Below are 14,533 nucleotides of genomic sequence, written 5' to 3'. Positions count from 1 at the left end.
CACAGCTGCTAAAATGCAAGTTTGTCATCCCAAGTATTAAATGGAAGGAAGGTCAGAAAAATTAATTAAACAAATATATAGGAAGCCTGACCTAGCAGTCATTAGAAACTCAAATCAATGGGTATTTGTCTTGCAGGACAAAACCATTACTGCTTACAGAAAGGTTAGAGAACCATGGACTAGGACCAAGTAGATATAAATCTATTTTGGAAGGCTTTTCTTCTTAGCACAGGACATTTTCAAGAGCATTTAATTGCACTTTTCATTTTGGAACTAATGGTAAATTCTATACCACACTGACTGAGACCACAGCCTCACATAACCCTGCAGCAGCATTTACCCTAAACAGCAGCAAATTTGTCAGTGCCTGACTTTATTAATATGAAAGCAATAGTTCTTGTAGCAAAAAGAGAACTCCCTGTCACAAGCCTTTGGCCAGGGCTGTAACAAGCTCCATTTTAAGTTTTAAAGTGCAGCAATGTTAGCAAATGGCAAAACCAGCCTTGGCTGCTGGGATGTGCTGAAGTTCATGAGTGGCAGCTCTGCCACTGCCAGACCTCTGGGAAACATCCCCCTGGAGTTCCACGTTCTTACCTGGGAGACATGCAGGAAACAACACATATTCATTTTTAGCCTTATTTTGCATCTTGGTGAGAGGTTTCTGCCAGTTCCAGTCAGGATCATGTCTCCAGTGCCTCTGAGCCCTTTCCAGGGATGGCAGCAGGCATCTCCAGCTGCTGAGGGGCTGAGCATCTCATGGCACTGCTCACTGGAACACAGGCTGCTCTTTGCTCCCTGAAGGATTTCCCTCTCTGTATCTCTCAGCACTGGTAACTGCAGTTAGATGTTTCAAGTGCTAATCTTTAAAGAAGAAAAACTATTTAGCTTTCAGATTTATTTATTTGCTTATGGCCTACAGGTTGCCAGACTCTAATTGTAGATAATGTTCACCAAATGCTGGATTTGGTGACAATAATATAATCTGGGGGTGTTGCACTGGAAGCTCTGAGCAGAGACTGGGAATAAAACTTCTCCCTGGCTGAGGTGGTTCAGCTGTAGATAAATAAGCACTACGTGCTTTGGTACATTCCCTGGGCATTCTGCTTCAGTGGTTCACTTCCTCTTATTTTGATTTATTTTTCTTTTTCCAGCATAAACTTAACATAAGACAGAGCTGTGCAAACTTGATAACCTTAAGGAATTATTTGGGACACAGTGATCTAGGCATAATTCTCTCGTCCTTTATCCCCATAAACAATGAAGGCCATAAATCACCTTCCATCTGCTTTGGCACTCAGGAAATGCTATGCAGAGCTCTCCATCATGCAAATCTAGGCTGAGACCCTGTGGCCAGTGAAGTCTTACTTCCAAAGAGCAAGTAAAGAAATTCATAGGACTAAATCTTGATTCCTCACTCCTTTCCTGTTTTTTTGTTTGGTTGGTTTTTTGGGTTTGTTTGTTTGTTTGTTTTGCAGGGGGCAGGGCTTGGGTTTGTTTTTATTTTGTATGGTTTTTAAATTTTTTTTGTTTGGTTGGTTGGTTTGGTTTTATTTTTGGGGTTTTTTTGGGTGGGTTTTTTTTTGTTTGTTGGGGTGTTTTTGTGTATAGAAAAGAAACAATCAAACCAAATCACACAAAGCAATGTATGCACATACTATAGATACTATAGCACCTATCTATTGGTCTGTCTTCACCTTAAAAACATCTCCTTTTCCTCATTTGACAACTTCTGAACTTGGTGAATTTCATGAAACCTTATTTTATGAAATTTTATTTTATAAAATATGGGAGAATAGAACTGTGTATAATGCCAGCTTTCTTTTGATGGGGGATGAGTGGGTAGGGTGTGATTTTTAAGAGGAAAGCTTCTTTTTAGGCTTTTGGCTCCAGATACCTAAAGTGATTCTCTACTCTGTCTGAAAATGTGCACTCAGAAACTTTAAACTACAAACTGCAATATTCAGTTGTTAAGGCAGAAAATTATGTGAGCAGGGTGTTTTATGCTGTGATCTGAACACCTTGGAAATGCTGAGGCATATTAAAATATTTTGAAGGCATTTAATGAATAATAAATGTATTTATTATTGCTATGCCACTCAAGCAGGGAAAACAACATCAGCTTGCATGAAAATACGTCGGCAACTGCTCTGCAGCAAACAGAAGTTGATTATACACAAATCTTCCCTGTGGCTGGGGTAGAAGTATTTTCTTGAATGCCTTTTACACATCATTCCTTTTTGCAAAGGAGAATTGTGGTTTTCCCTCTTTGCATGCACTTGCACTTCCTTGCCTTTTTTAGTTCCAGCAACTGGAAACTATTTCTTCCTTCTCCTTTTTTGTAACCTGGTGAAAAAGTGCCTTTATTCCTTCACAAATTCCTTTTCTAAACAGCAGCCAGCAAGGACTTTACGGGGCAGTGATTTTCACAGCACCCTTTCAGTGTCCCCAGAGCTGCTCTGCTCTACAAGCAGATGCAGAGCATTTTTGAGAAGGATTGAAAGTAAATTACTTCAGATGTTCTGCTCTGTATTCACACGGGTGTTTTAAGCACAGCTTCTCAGAAAGTTACAGAGATCTAAAAAAATATCTAAAAGAAAGAGATATATAGAATCATCTTTGCTCTTTTGATGTGATTATTATTAATTCAAACATATTCTTGCCTGCTAAATGTATTTCTACAAGACCTTTAGTAGTTATTTACCACCCTGTTTATTAATTTGTTTATGGGCCCAATAAGCAACATGTTAATGCAAGTATATATTAGCAAGAGCTGTGTGGGGAAAAAAAACTCAAAGTGTTAATACAATGAGAGGAAACTGTAAGAACAGAAATCAGAAAATTTTGCTGAGCAAATCTATTTAGAAATAGAATTCATCCTTTCAAATAAAGAGGGAGCAAACTCTTTAAGATAACCTTACAAAGAGATCAAGTGAGGGAAAAAATGCAGTAGTTAGCCAATGTTATGTGATAAAAGTAAAATATTGTAGAAACTTGATTGTTCCTCTTTTTTTTACTCTGACATAAATTGCAGTTAGAGCATTTACTGATTTTTATTCATGATAACACAATAAGGGAAAGAAAATAGTAAGAACTGGACCAGATCCCACTTTCCTCACCTCACATGTTTGATCTTCTAATTTTATTCCTTATTTTAAAATTCTCTTTGATTTGGCTTTCAAGGTGAGGAATATTCTTGACAGCAGCAGTGACATGGCACAGCAGCAGGACTGGCACAGCCATCTGAACCTTTTTTGGATCTGCTCCTGCTTTCTCCTCCCGCTTAGCATTTTGCAAAAATCCATTCTTCTAGAGAGTAATGCTTTAATAATGGAGGAAAAACAGAGGTTTAAAATAGACTGTTGTTTGCTGCTATGAAGTAAGGTGGGAGATTAAATAATAGATCATGTACAAGAAAGGTTGAAAATTAGTCTAATCACTCAAAAATTCTGAAGGAACAGCTATTCTTATTTTCCCCTGCTGGTTACCACTCTGGTTTATGGTTTAAATGCTTTAAGAAATGCTGACTTTCTCTATGCCATAGAACTTCAAAATATTTCAGAGAAGTGCTATTGGGCAGTTGTGTAATAAAATTACTGTCTGCTTGCAATCATATATTCTGCTGCTGTCTAAAGATCATCTTCTCTCAGGACACCCACAGAATTTAATGGAGCTGGGGGAGAAATTTTTCTTTTCCTGATCTAACTTATCACATTTCCCAGACAGTCAAGGGGTGAGACTCTTTTTTGGATCATGTGGTGAAGAGGGGAAAAAGCAAGGAAAATGTCCTAGCCAAGGAGCTGGGGCTCTAGTTTGATGGTTTAGAATGATTCCTTCCCCAAGCCCCTTCCTCCCTGAAGAGCTGAGCACCTTGGTGGTGCTGCTCTAGCTCTGGGTGAGGCAGTCCTGGTTGTCTTGCAGAAAACAGATTTGCAGTACTGTGTCTGCTGTGCTGGTCATGGAGCATGATCCTTTCTCAGAGAAAAAGTGATGGCAAAGCTCTTTGAGAGGTTCCCAGAGCTCCTCTGCCTGTCCTCCCCCATCCCAGGGAAGGGTGACCTGGAATCCCCTGCTGGGTGGTTTTTGGGTAGGGGTTTGTTACCCCACACACCTTGCACTTGGAGAAGATGCTTTCAGCTGATGCTGAGCCGTTTTGAGGAGCTCTGTGTGCCCCCAGACAAGTCACTGGGCCCATCCAAATCTTGCCACTTGGCCCCCCTGGATGTGCTCAGACCCTCAGTGTCCTCCAGACGCTCAGTTCCTGTGCTTGCCACTGATTAAAATCCATTATTATCTCCTTAGAACAGACCTGACCATGGTGCAAACTATTCTGCATACCATGAGCTTTGTGTGAGCAGATGTAACTTGAAAATGCAGGAAGAAAGATGCTGTTGCAGGAAACTTTTTTTTTTTTTTTTGAAAGAATGAATAAAAAGTAGGTGAGGCAGCACAGATTCCTGTTGTTGACTGGTTTTCTCTCTTGGTGGGGTGACTTGTTCCATTGCCTCCTGTTATGTTTACTAATGTGTAGCTTAAATTGTCAGTTAAGCTACCTCTCAATTTAGCCAAAGGTTTTAATGTAGGAACATAAGGAGATTACAGGAACAAATTGTCAGGAGAAAAGAAAGCTAAAGACAACGGTTCTGATCCCTAAGCAAATAGGGAAACAAGACTTTCTTTGCACAGAGTATCCCATTCTTACCAAATCCAACAGAAAAAATCTGCTAGACTGCCAGTGTTATTTCCTTCTGTGCTATTAATTTTAAAAATGCTGCAGGCATGAATGTTTTGCAGATACTTGCTTTAAGATACAAATAGTTGTCCAAATGCAAATAGGAAAATACAATATTTTTCTTTCCTGGGAGGTGGAAAATCACTTGGAAAATTCTTCTGCACTGTGTCCAAAATATCAGCAAAGCATTTGTACACTTCAGTGTCCCAAGGCAATGTTCTGAGAATGATGCCAACCATCATTGATTTCCATTTCGGAAAGATTCCTTTAAAAAAGTGTTTTGGTTTGAACAACCACAAGCAGGCATAAATTATTTATTTTCTCAACATTCTCATGCTCATTTTCTGACAACTATCAACATAAAAGCTTTATCTTTGGTGGGAGGGTAGTAGGGAATGCAGAAAATCACAGGTTAGTGCAGAAAGGGTGGGGTGTTTATTCTGCATGTGTGTATTTTCTGACAGTGTCTAGCACTCCCCTGCCCACCCAGGCTGTCACTTCAGCATCCCTTCAGCCCTACACCTGAGAAGGGTGGGCTTCAAGACCACGACAAGTTCAGCTGGCTCAGAGTTAGACCTGGGATTACCCCTTTGTGACATGAAAATGTCAATAATGTATGCACCAACCTTGCCAAATCTCTCTCTGTCCTCTGCTTAGAAAGCGTTGACTCCACAAAACCTCCTTTTAGGTGCCAAATTCATTTATTTCAATTCCTGTGCTGGAGTCAGCTTCCAAACAGGCTCCACAGCAGTTTGCTACAGCTCCTGCTTCCAGCTGGCCAAGCCTCGAAGTGCACTGGAAAGGCTCATATGTTCCTGGAGATGGAAAGTTTCTCTTTACTTCATTCACCTGAGAAAATGGCTTTCAAAGCTGTGCTGGAGCTATTTCCAGCAAGGTTCATGTTGATGTGTTTCTGTTATCACTGTGGCAGAGCACATAACATGGCCATAACTGCAAATGGGGCAGGGAACTTAATAAAAAGTATTACTTCCAATGTGGTAGAGATATTATTATGTTTCCAAGACAGCAAGAAACTAAGGTCATGCATCTTTAGAAGTTACCTCTTGTCAGCCACGACAGAGTAATGCACTGCCTATGAGCTCTAGACCATCTCAGAAAACCAAATAAATTTAAATCACTAAATCAGAGTTCATAAAAAACCTCAGCCTAGGTTGGTTGCTCCTGTGGTTCCCTTACAGAGCCAGTCTGACCCTTTAAGTGTTAAACTATAACTCCTGTGAATTTTAACTGAGAAGAATTCAATGTGGCCCTCTGCTGCCAAACTGTCCAGTGAAGTCACTGGAGCACACAGAAATGGTTTTGAGGGCAGCAGGTTTACAAACAAACTTTGAATATGTGGGGCCAAGTTGCTATGACAGCAATGGTAACTGCAGGGCAAAGGGTGAGACTGATCCCCTGTATTTGCAATGAGTAGGTTGAGAAGTTTCACCTACCACACATGCAGCATGTCCAGACATTTGAAACCCAGGCAAGCATCACAGAAGAATTTGTTCCACAATCAGTAGAAGGGCACTTGAATGCTAACCACAAGGGGAAAAAAGCCTAGCAGTCAGCTGAGGTGTTTTCTTGTGGATGGTGACTGATTAAATATCACCTGAAAGCATAACATGACTTTTATGACATGACCCCAGGTGCAGGGGAACCAGAAAACTGTTCTGTAGAGTCAGGCAGCAAAATTTAAAATAATTTAGCTCCATCTCTGCTGCATTTAATCTGTGCCCATGGGCAGGGCTAGGGAGCAGCACTTGTAAGGTGCTATTCCTTCAGGTCTACAGGCTCAGGGAAGGAAACTCAGAGTGTTAAAAACAAAGAGGCATAGAAAAGCTCTGAGCTTCTTTTGTTTCATGAGTAACTTAGTGTGTTGTCTTCATAACATAGACAAATACTACAAAAACCTTGTGGTTTGTGGGCTCCAGTGGCTCCCAAGTCCTTCTTTTTAGTGAGCAGCTGGTGGAAACCCCAAAATGAGCCCTAAGGTTTGCTTCTGTATGTGTGTGTACTTGTACACAATTATAATTTAAATGTCCTCTCTGTATTTTACCCCTACTCAAACTCTTCCTCTTACAGACAGTGATGGTTTCTGTGCAGACTGTGCTTCCTAACAGCTCAGTAGTGTCCTTTAAAGCCAACCCCAGTGTCACAGGGTAGTTTTGGAGACAAACACTGATGTCAGCAACCCTGACAGGTCGCTGTACATGTCTGTCCAGTGAGCTCGAAATGGAGCAGCACATGGACATACCCCTTCCTTGGCTGCTTGCTGAAACACTCAGCTGCTTCGTCAAGAGAGACAGGTGTATCCAGCTGGGGCCTGCTGCTTTTGCTCTTACATTAAACAGAAAATGCCTTAGCGCTGAATATTGCTTAAGGAAACTTACTGTGGAATAGATGCTGCTTGCATTTTCTTTCCAGATCTTTATTTGGTTCTTTGGGTTTTGCTTCTTTCAGAGAATCTGCTTCATTTGTATGCACTTATTATCTCAGCAAAATCTCGGGTTTACAAGGATTATATGAAGGAAATGCTTTAAATATAAAAAAAAAGGAGACACATTCCCTTGCTGGTTTTCTCTACATTTTGAGATCTAAGTGTGTCCAAAAGGCTTTTAAAATCAAATCCTAAGCTATGGAGTATTATACAAAACACCCTCCCCAGGTGCAGTATTTCTTCATAAGAAAAGTTACTCCATCTACTTTAATTCTGTCTGTAACCAAAATTTTATTTATGCCTGTATTATGCTTTCATTCCTCTTCTAAAATATTATTTCCTTTGTTCCGCGCATAATTTAAATCAAGAAAATATTAAAAAACAAGAGGAAGGAACAAAACTTCATTGTCTAACAGCCCAGCTATGAATGTTTAATGTGTGTGGGACTCAGGCCCTGAGGGGAGCTGGGTGTTTGCCAGGAGGGGCTGCTCACCACGGCCAGGGTTGCAGGGTCACGAGCTCCTGCACTTTTTTTCTGCATCATAAACATCACCAAAACCACTCCCAAAACACCTCCCATAGGAGCCTTTTGGGTCCTGATGCAGAGTCAGTGGGAGTCTCCTCACTGCCTCCCATGGATATGGGATCAACACCCAAAGCAGAAGGCAGCTGGGGAAAACCTCCTTCACAGATGCAATTCTGAGTTTGTTTTGGTTTTTTTTTTTTCTTGCTATTACCAACCTGTTCCCATCCTCCAGGCAATTCTTAAAAGAGCTCATTACTGAGATGTGGCAGAAGGAAAGTGATATGGAGGGCAAGCAGGTGTTTCCAAACAGGAGAATCTGCTTCTTCCCAGAAAATACCCCGAGTGAACATGGAGATGAGAACTGTCAGTGCTGTAATGGTGTGACAGGGTTTGAATGGGAGAGAATATAATGCGAGTCAACTTCAGTGTGCTGACCAAATATAGCACATGAAAAGAGTAAGGAGAGATATTTCTGAATACTTTTGCAGCTGAACAAGAATTGGATCAGCTTTACTTGAGTATTTCCTTTCTGGCTGCCTTTTGCTTGCAACTTGCAAAACTGCAGAGATGATACAGTGAGCTCAGAGGCAGAATATAATCCAGAAAACATCATTTTCTGGTGGTTTGCTGATGCAGATGGTAGAACATCTCTCAATTTCTCTTTCTGGGAAACATTTCTGCTGGCTGTAACACACAAAGATGGTCATGTAATGTAAAAAATAAAAACAAGCAAGAAGCAAGTGATGTTTTGTAAAGTTGTGATTCTCAATATAGGGATTACCTAAATTTTAACCTTGTGTGGTTTTTATACGTGGCGATGCTTTTGAAGCTCTTCTGAAGTTACTGTGCAAGGATATAAAATTCTTTATTCTAAAATGTTCTCATATGCTTGGAGATGAAAGCTTTGAAGCATAAATCCTTAACAATACCCCAAAATGAAAGAGAAAATGAATGCAATGTTTATTTTTTCAGAGTTCAGTCTTTTTGGTTTGATTACTTTGAGTTCCTTGAGTTTGAGCAATTTTGACTTATCATCATTTGGACTTCTAGTAATGGAAGACACTTTCCTGACAAGATCTTACTGACAAAAATTGGCTCCCTCTGTATTGGTAACTGAAGTTTCCTCTTCTTTTCATTCTCACTGTTTTTCGTAATATCTGATGTGGGTTTTGGCTCATGGCTCTCACCAGGCTTTTTAAAAATCACTTCCCTGGAAGTGTTCAAGGAGAGGTTGGGTGGATCTCTGAGCATCCTGGTCTAGTGAAGATTCCTTGCTCATGGCAGGGAGTTGCAATGGGATGAGTTTTAAGGCCCCTTCCAACCCAGACCACTCTGTGATTCTAGAATTGATCTCCTCCTCCCAGCTGAATTATGCTCAGACTGAGGGCTGAATTCTAAACTAAACTGGTGAAAATCCCAATCAATTCTGCAACATATGGTGTGGTATGGTTATTTGGTAAGAAGTCTTAGATTTGTTGGTGAGGCTGATAGAGAGAATGGGAGCTTGAATGTGAATATGGAAACAAAATTGGATGGGTGACATCAGCTGCCTTGGACCAATTTATACGACAAACTAAATGTGTGAAGCAGCAAATTCTGCAGTAATCATGAAATCAATCAGATGGGGCAGGGAAAGAAATGGAAGGCTTTTCCACCAGGTAATTTAGATTTGCTTGGGCATATGATTCTTTACAGCTATCAGCACTGATTGAAAGTCTAAAGCAAAGCCTTGAAGGAAAACCTGTGATTTATGATAAAAAGAAATAAATCATTCCCTGTATCTAGCAGAAGAAATGTGAGCATCTGTGTTTTGAGCAACCTTCTGTCTCATTTCCTCATCTTTTCCTCTGAACAAAGTCCTGACTGACACTGGGGGATGCAATGCTCTTCTTGTCTGGGAATCTCTCTGGCTGAGTACTGTGAATTCTGAGTATCATGAATAGGATCCCCAGAGGCTTAGTCTCCCCAGGGCTGGATGAAATAGGTTTGAAACTCAAATGCTAAAATAATGCTGAGAAGAGGTGTGTGTCTCTGCAGCCATCATTCAAGCAAACCCTTGTTTAGTTCATATGTTGTTTCCTTTGCATTTCTGTCCAGGAGGAAAGAAAATATCATTAAAGGTTCCATGAACTTGTGAAGATTCAGAGCTGAGCATGTGGCATTTAGAGTTTCTTCCAGATGTTTCAGTGAAAATCAGATGCTGATTTGCAGTTTATTGCTCAGGACTAAGTTTGTTAGATTACAGACTTCCACAGCCTCCTTTTAAAGTTCAATGTCCTGAATTATCCTCCAAAAAGCCAGATGCCAGAATTCTTGCCTAAAGCTTTAAGGAATAGATGCAGAAGGTGACAGAATCGTGGGCCAGCTCTTCTGCACTTTCTGAAGGTCACCCTGCCTCACCAGGTGCACTTTGAAGATACTTTGCCAAACATAGCGTGTGATCTTTCTAATTCTGCATGGTTTTTGTGTGCATCCCTACACCTTTTGGGTAGCACTTGGGAAAGGAAGGTACATCACTTTGGCTCCTGTTTTAAATGACAGCTCAGGCTGCAGGCTTTAGGAAGTGCTCAATCTTAGTCCTTTAATCCTCCTTGAATGCTACTGCACTGCTGCTTTACTCACAGTAGGTTCTGGGGTTTGTGTGGGTGTGGAAAGTGAGGAGAGTCACCGTGGCAAATGAAGTATCCTAAATTGTAGCTATTACAGAGTATTAAGTAATTGCCCTTGGAAAGAAGTGATAGTAGAAAATAATAGCATATTCATTTTGTTGTTGAAAACGGACTGTCTAAGCATATATCTGAAAATCCCAGTTAAATTCAATCTTGATGCTCACAGCAGATAAGTATAATGAAGATTCTAAGAGATTTTCTTTCATACATATGAATAAAATAATTACTATGCAGCATATCTAAGTAGTTGACGCCACCAGAGTCTACCCTTGAAAAACAAGAAAGGAAGAAAATGTCCTTTCTTTTGTAATCAGAAAGAAAGTTTTGACTATGTATGTGGCACATTTTGGATGTCACTAGCTGTAAGATGTATTTCTTTATAAACATGACAGTTCTACTAAGCATGGTACAAAAATTCCCCACTCTTGTACAAACACAGTTAACTTATCTCATTGAGAATATGCTGAACGTCTTTTAATGTGACATCGTCTGTGCCATTGCTTCCTGGTGCAACAATGACACACACTTCCACTGGGCTTTGAAATGATGCAGCATGTTTATCCACCCACTGGATATTCTTTTATCCAGTTTTGTACTGGGAGTTTTGCCTCTGGTACTTAAATGACAGTTTTTCTTACTGTCAGGGAAATCTGCCCGTGCCTCTACACGTCACAAACGGGTAGAAATACAGTGATGCAAATTAAAGTAGTTCAGGTGACTACAAATGTTGAGCAGCTACTCTTCATTAATTAAATTGACTTGCAGCTCATTAATGGCAATGTAGGACAAAATTAGTAAACTTCCCTTTGCGTGTTTCTCTCTCAGGTTGTGATGCAATAAAGTGAACTTGACTTGTGAGGCAAGGCTCCTGCCAGGGTTACTTACAGACAAGGTGAGGTGAAAACATAATGTTTACTAATATGCTTATTCTGGACTGAGAAATTAGATTTTATACCTAATGTTCTCCATTTTACATTTGACATGAACAATAATATTTGGCAAATAATTTTGAGGTTCCAGTTCAGGAAACACATTTTGATTAAAGACTCAGAATTGCATGAAAGCATAAAACCAGACATAATCTTCCTTTTTGTCTTGTGATTCTCATTATGAATCCAGTGACTTTCCAACATCCAACTCCTTCTTTGCATTTTTTCCCTCTCCTGTTTTGTACCTCAGAGGAAATAATTTGAAAATAATAGCTTGTTAAATTACTGGAGTTAGTTTACCTGAAAATATCTGATGATAATGTCATCAAAACTGTGTATTCTGAGAGTGGTTTAGTTACAGATAAAATCCCTGCTCTTTCCTCATGACAGACATACCAACACCAGCTTTATAATGCTCAGTCAGAGATAACTTATAATAAATTCTCATATCTTCCAAGTTTGCTACTGGCTTTGCTGGAAATCCAGATGGAGAAAGCAAGGGCAGATGAGGCACACACGGATTGTGAACCTGTGACTGGAAAAATTGCACTGGTCTTAGGTTCAGGTCCTTAAATGAGAGCAGCTATAGCACCTATCAAAGGCTCATAAACAGAAGGGGAGAGGTAGGTGTTGGAGAGAAAGGGAGGAGGGGAGCAGATCAGATTCAGATGTGATCCACCCTCCTTGTAGATTTGTCCACCTTCAAAGCTGTACAGCTAATGAAGAATAATTATCACTTATTAATTTTGCATTGTCTTAGCAATTGCAACTCAATAACAGCATATGTCATAAGGCTTCTCTGAGATGAAAAGGAGAAAATTCTCTTTACTTCAGTGCCAGAGGAAATATTTCTTTTCAGCACCTGAGCCTTAATCTCAAAGAAAAAACTCCAGCACATGCGTGTTGCATGGCAGTGAAAAGGTGCCAGAACTTCCAGGGTGTTTTTTGGTCTGATCAGCTATGCCTGGGGACTACACATTACACACATCTTCAGCAGCATCTCTGCAAAAACTCTTTTAGAAGAAGCTGAACTTTATTTGCCTAATTTTTGAGAATTATACCTTCAAATTAGTGATGCTACAAATTTTGCTCAAAACTAAAATGACAGATATATCAGAGGAATATTTCTCTCTTTGTTATGTGAATATTTTACAAGAACTAAATAAACCCCAACTTATAAACAAATAATGAGTGGGAAAACCAAGCAATGGTTTGATTAGTGCTCCTTTACAAGAGACCAATAGCTACTTATTATTGACATTTGACTGAGCAGCAAAAAGAGAATCCCTAACTTTTGGCAGTTGCATGTACTGCTTTCTCTTAAAAAGAATTTTGCAAGCATTGCCTTAAAGAGTTAAACATGCCTGAAGCCCAAAATGGCAGTGAGGCTGAAGGCAGGCAGTTATCCTAAAGCTCATAAGTCACTGAGGAAGCTGTACCAAGAAACCAGAGGAATTAAGCTTGGTATTAGTTTCCAAGTAAGAGAACAAAAACTGTACGGTTGAATTTCCTTCAAATGCTGCACAGATCATTCCAAAGGCCTGCAATTACTGCCCAAATGCTAATTTTGCAAAACACTTTCAAACTATGTAAAAATCCTTCATCATATAAAGCAAACTTTAACTCATGCTTACCCTCTCCTACTCAGTACAAACAGAAAGCTGCTACTGCAGAGTACAGTAACAACATCAGAATCTGAAGAAAGCCACAGCTCTGCTATGATAAAGTACTGCTTACAAACATTAATCTACCAAAAAAGCATCTGCAATTCCAGACCACAGTGAAGAATTTGCCACAAACTAGAAATTAGCCATATGAAATGAAAGCATTACCCACCATCAGGACACTCATTCATTCACACAGTTTCAATCTACAATTCATCATTACCCAAAGGCACAGCCCCTGTAAATCCAGCACCAGAGTACCTAGTACTAGTACAGAAAATAGTTTGCACCCAAGCACGGGAAACATGCTGCATGATTAAGGGGAACACAAATGCCTGCTGGCATGAAGTTATTAAGCACATCTCTGTCCAGCAGGAGCACAGAGAGCCCCCCAAAGCCAGCAGCCCTAGTTCAGCACAGGACACGGAGCGAGCACTGCCCTGCAACACCCCCACCGGCACACAAAGCAAACCCCACCGTCCCCGGCACTGCAAACCCATCCCTCCACTTCGCTTCCAAACAACAACAAAAATCATGCAGCCCTGCCCCTGCTCCTGGGGGCTGTGTCCCTGGCAGCAGCAGCTGCAAAGCCCCGGCGAGCCCGGGGGAGCGGTGCCTGCTGCAATATCCCGGCACTTACTGCATTGCTTCCCAGCCCAGCGCCAGGGGCTGCTCTTCCCGGGCACACACGGCTCAGCCGGGGGCTCTCCGTCCAGCACAATTCAGCTCCAAAGTCTCTGCCTGTGGAGGGAATTGCCCGTGCTCGGTGCTGGGGGTTTCTGGCTGCAGTGGCTGCTCACCCTATCCATTGCCTCTGGTGTATGCTAAGTAAGCAATCCCCTGGGTCTTCATAAGGAAAGGATGAAGAGTCACAGCTTTGGAGAGCAGATAAGGTGTTCTGCCGAGAGCCTCTGTGCTGCCATGGCATTTTAAAGGCAAAGGGGCTGGGGATGCTTCATCGTGCTTTACAGTTCTGTATCGTGCAAGTTGTATTCTGCGACTCGCACTGGAATTCTCAGCCAAACACTAATTTATATGTTTCAGAGAGAGCTCAAGTTAACAATAGAAATTCAAGCCCATGCATTTTTAAATGTTGAGGAACGCACTCTGTCAATTGAACTAAACCTTCTGCTTTTCAGAAGTACAAGTGAAGGGGAGGGGTTTCCTAGCTCTGAAATGCACTGTACCAGCCCTGCTGGATACAGTCAAAAAAGTAGAAGCCTAAAACTTCATGGATTAACATCTCGGATTTAACAGGCTCCAAGCATTGCTCTAGTCTTGAAGGAGGGATTGCCACCCTTGTCCTTTGTCTGCACAGTGTCTGTCACTTATGGGGGCTCCTGCAGGCAGATGGGGCTGAATTAATGAGCAGTAATAACAAAAAGGCAGAATGACCAAGAGCCACAGTGCCACTAATTTCTCGTTAGGGACCCCAATTTTTTCTGTGCTGTGCTGTTTGACTCGGTGCCTTTGGGAAGCCGTGGGGGAGTTGCACTTGCTCTCCCCATAACCAGCTGGAGTGAGCGGATTTGTGAAGCTGAACCGCTGCCTGCTCCAGCCCTGACCTTCAGAG

General features: G+C 41.1%; 1 protein-coding gene across 5 annotated transcripts in view; it reads right to left on the bottom strand.

Moving 5' to 3' along the window:
- Positions 1-14,040, bottom strand: part of CTXND1 (cortexin domain containing 1) — a 34,348-nt gene extending 20,308 nt beyond the window's left edge. For 2 of the 5 annotated variants that reach the window (XM_064388808.1, XM_064388809.1), the window contains exon 1: positions 13,601-14,040. The gene's annotated coding sequence lies outside the window, so the exon portion shown is untranslated. Of the gene's footprint in view, positions 1-5,355; positions 5,545-6,183; positions 6,270-13,600 lie in introns of those variants that run through there. The other 3 variants (XM_064388806.1, XM_064388807.1, XM_064388805.1) reach the window with 3 other exon arrangements.
- Positions 14,041-14,533: the final 493 nt, after the last annotated feature.

The sequence above is a fragment of the Passer domesticus genome, chromosome 14 (genome assembly GCF_036417665.1).
Source record: "Passer domesticus isolate bPasDom1 chromosome 14, bPasDom1.hap1, whole genome shotgun sequence".
Taxonomy (NCBI): domain Eukaryota; kingdom Metazoa; phylum Chordata; class Aves; order Passeriformes; family Passeridae; genus Passer; species Passer domesticus.
This window is presented reverse-complemented; position numbering and strand designations above follow the sequence as displayed.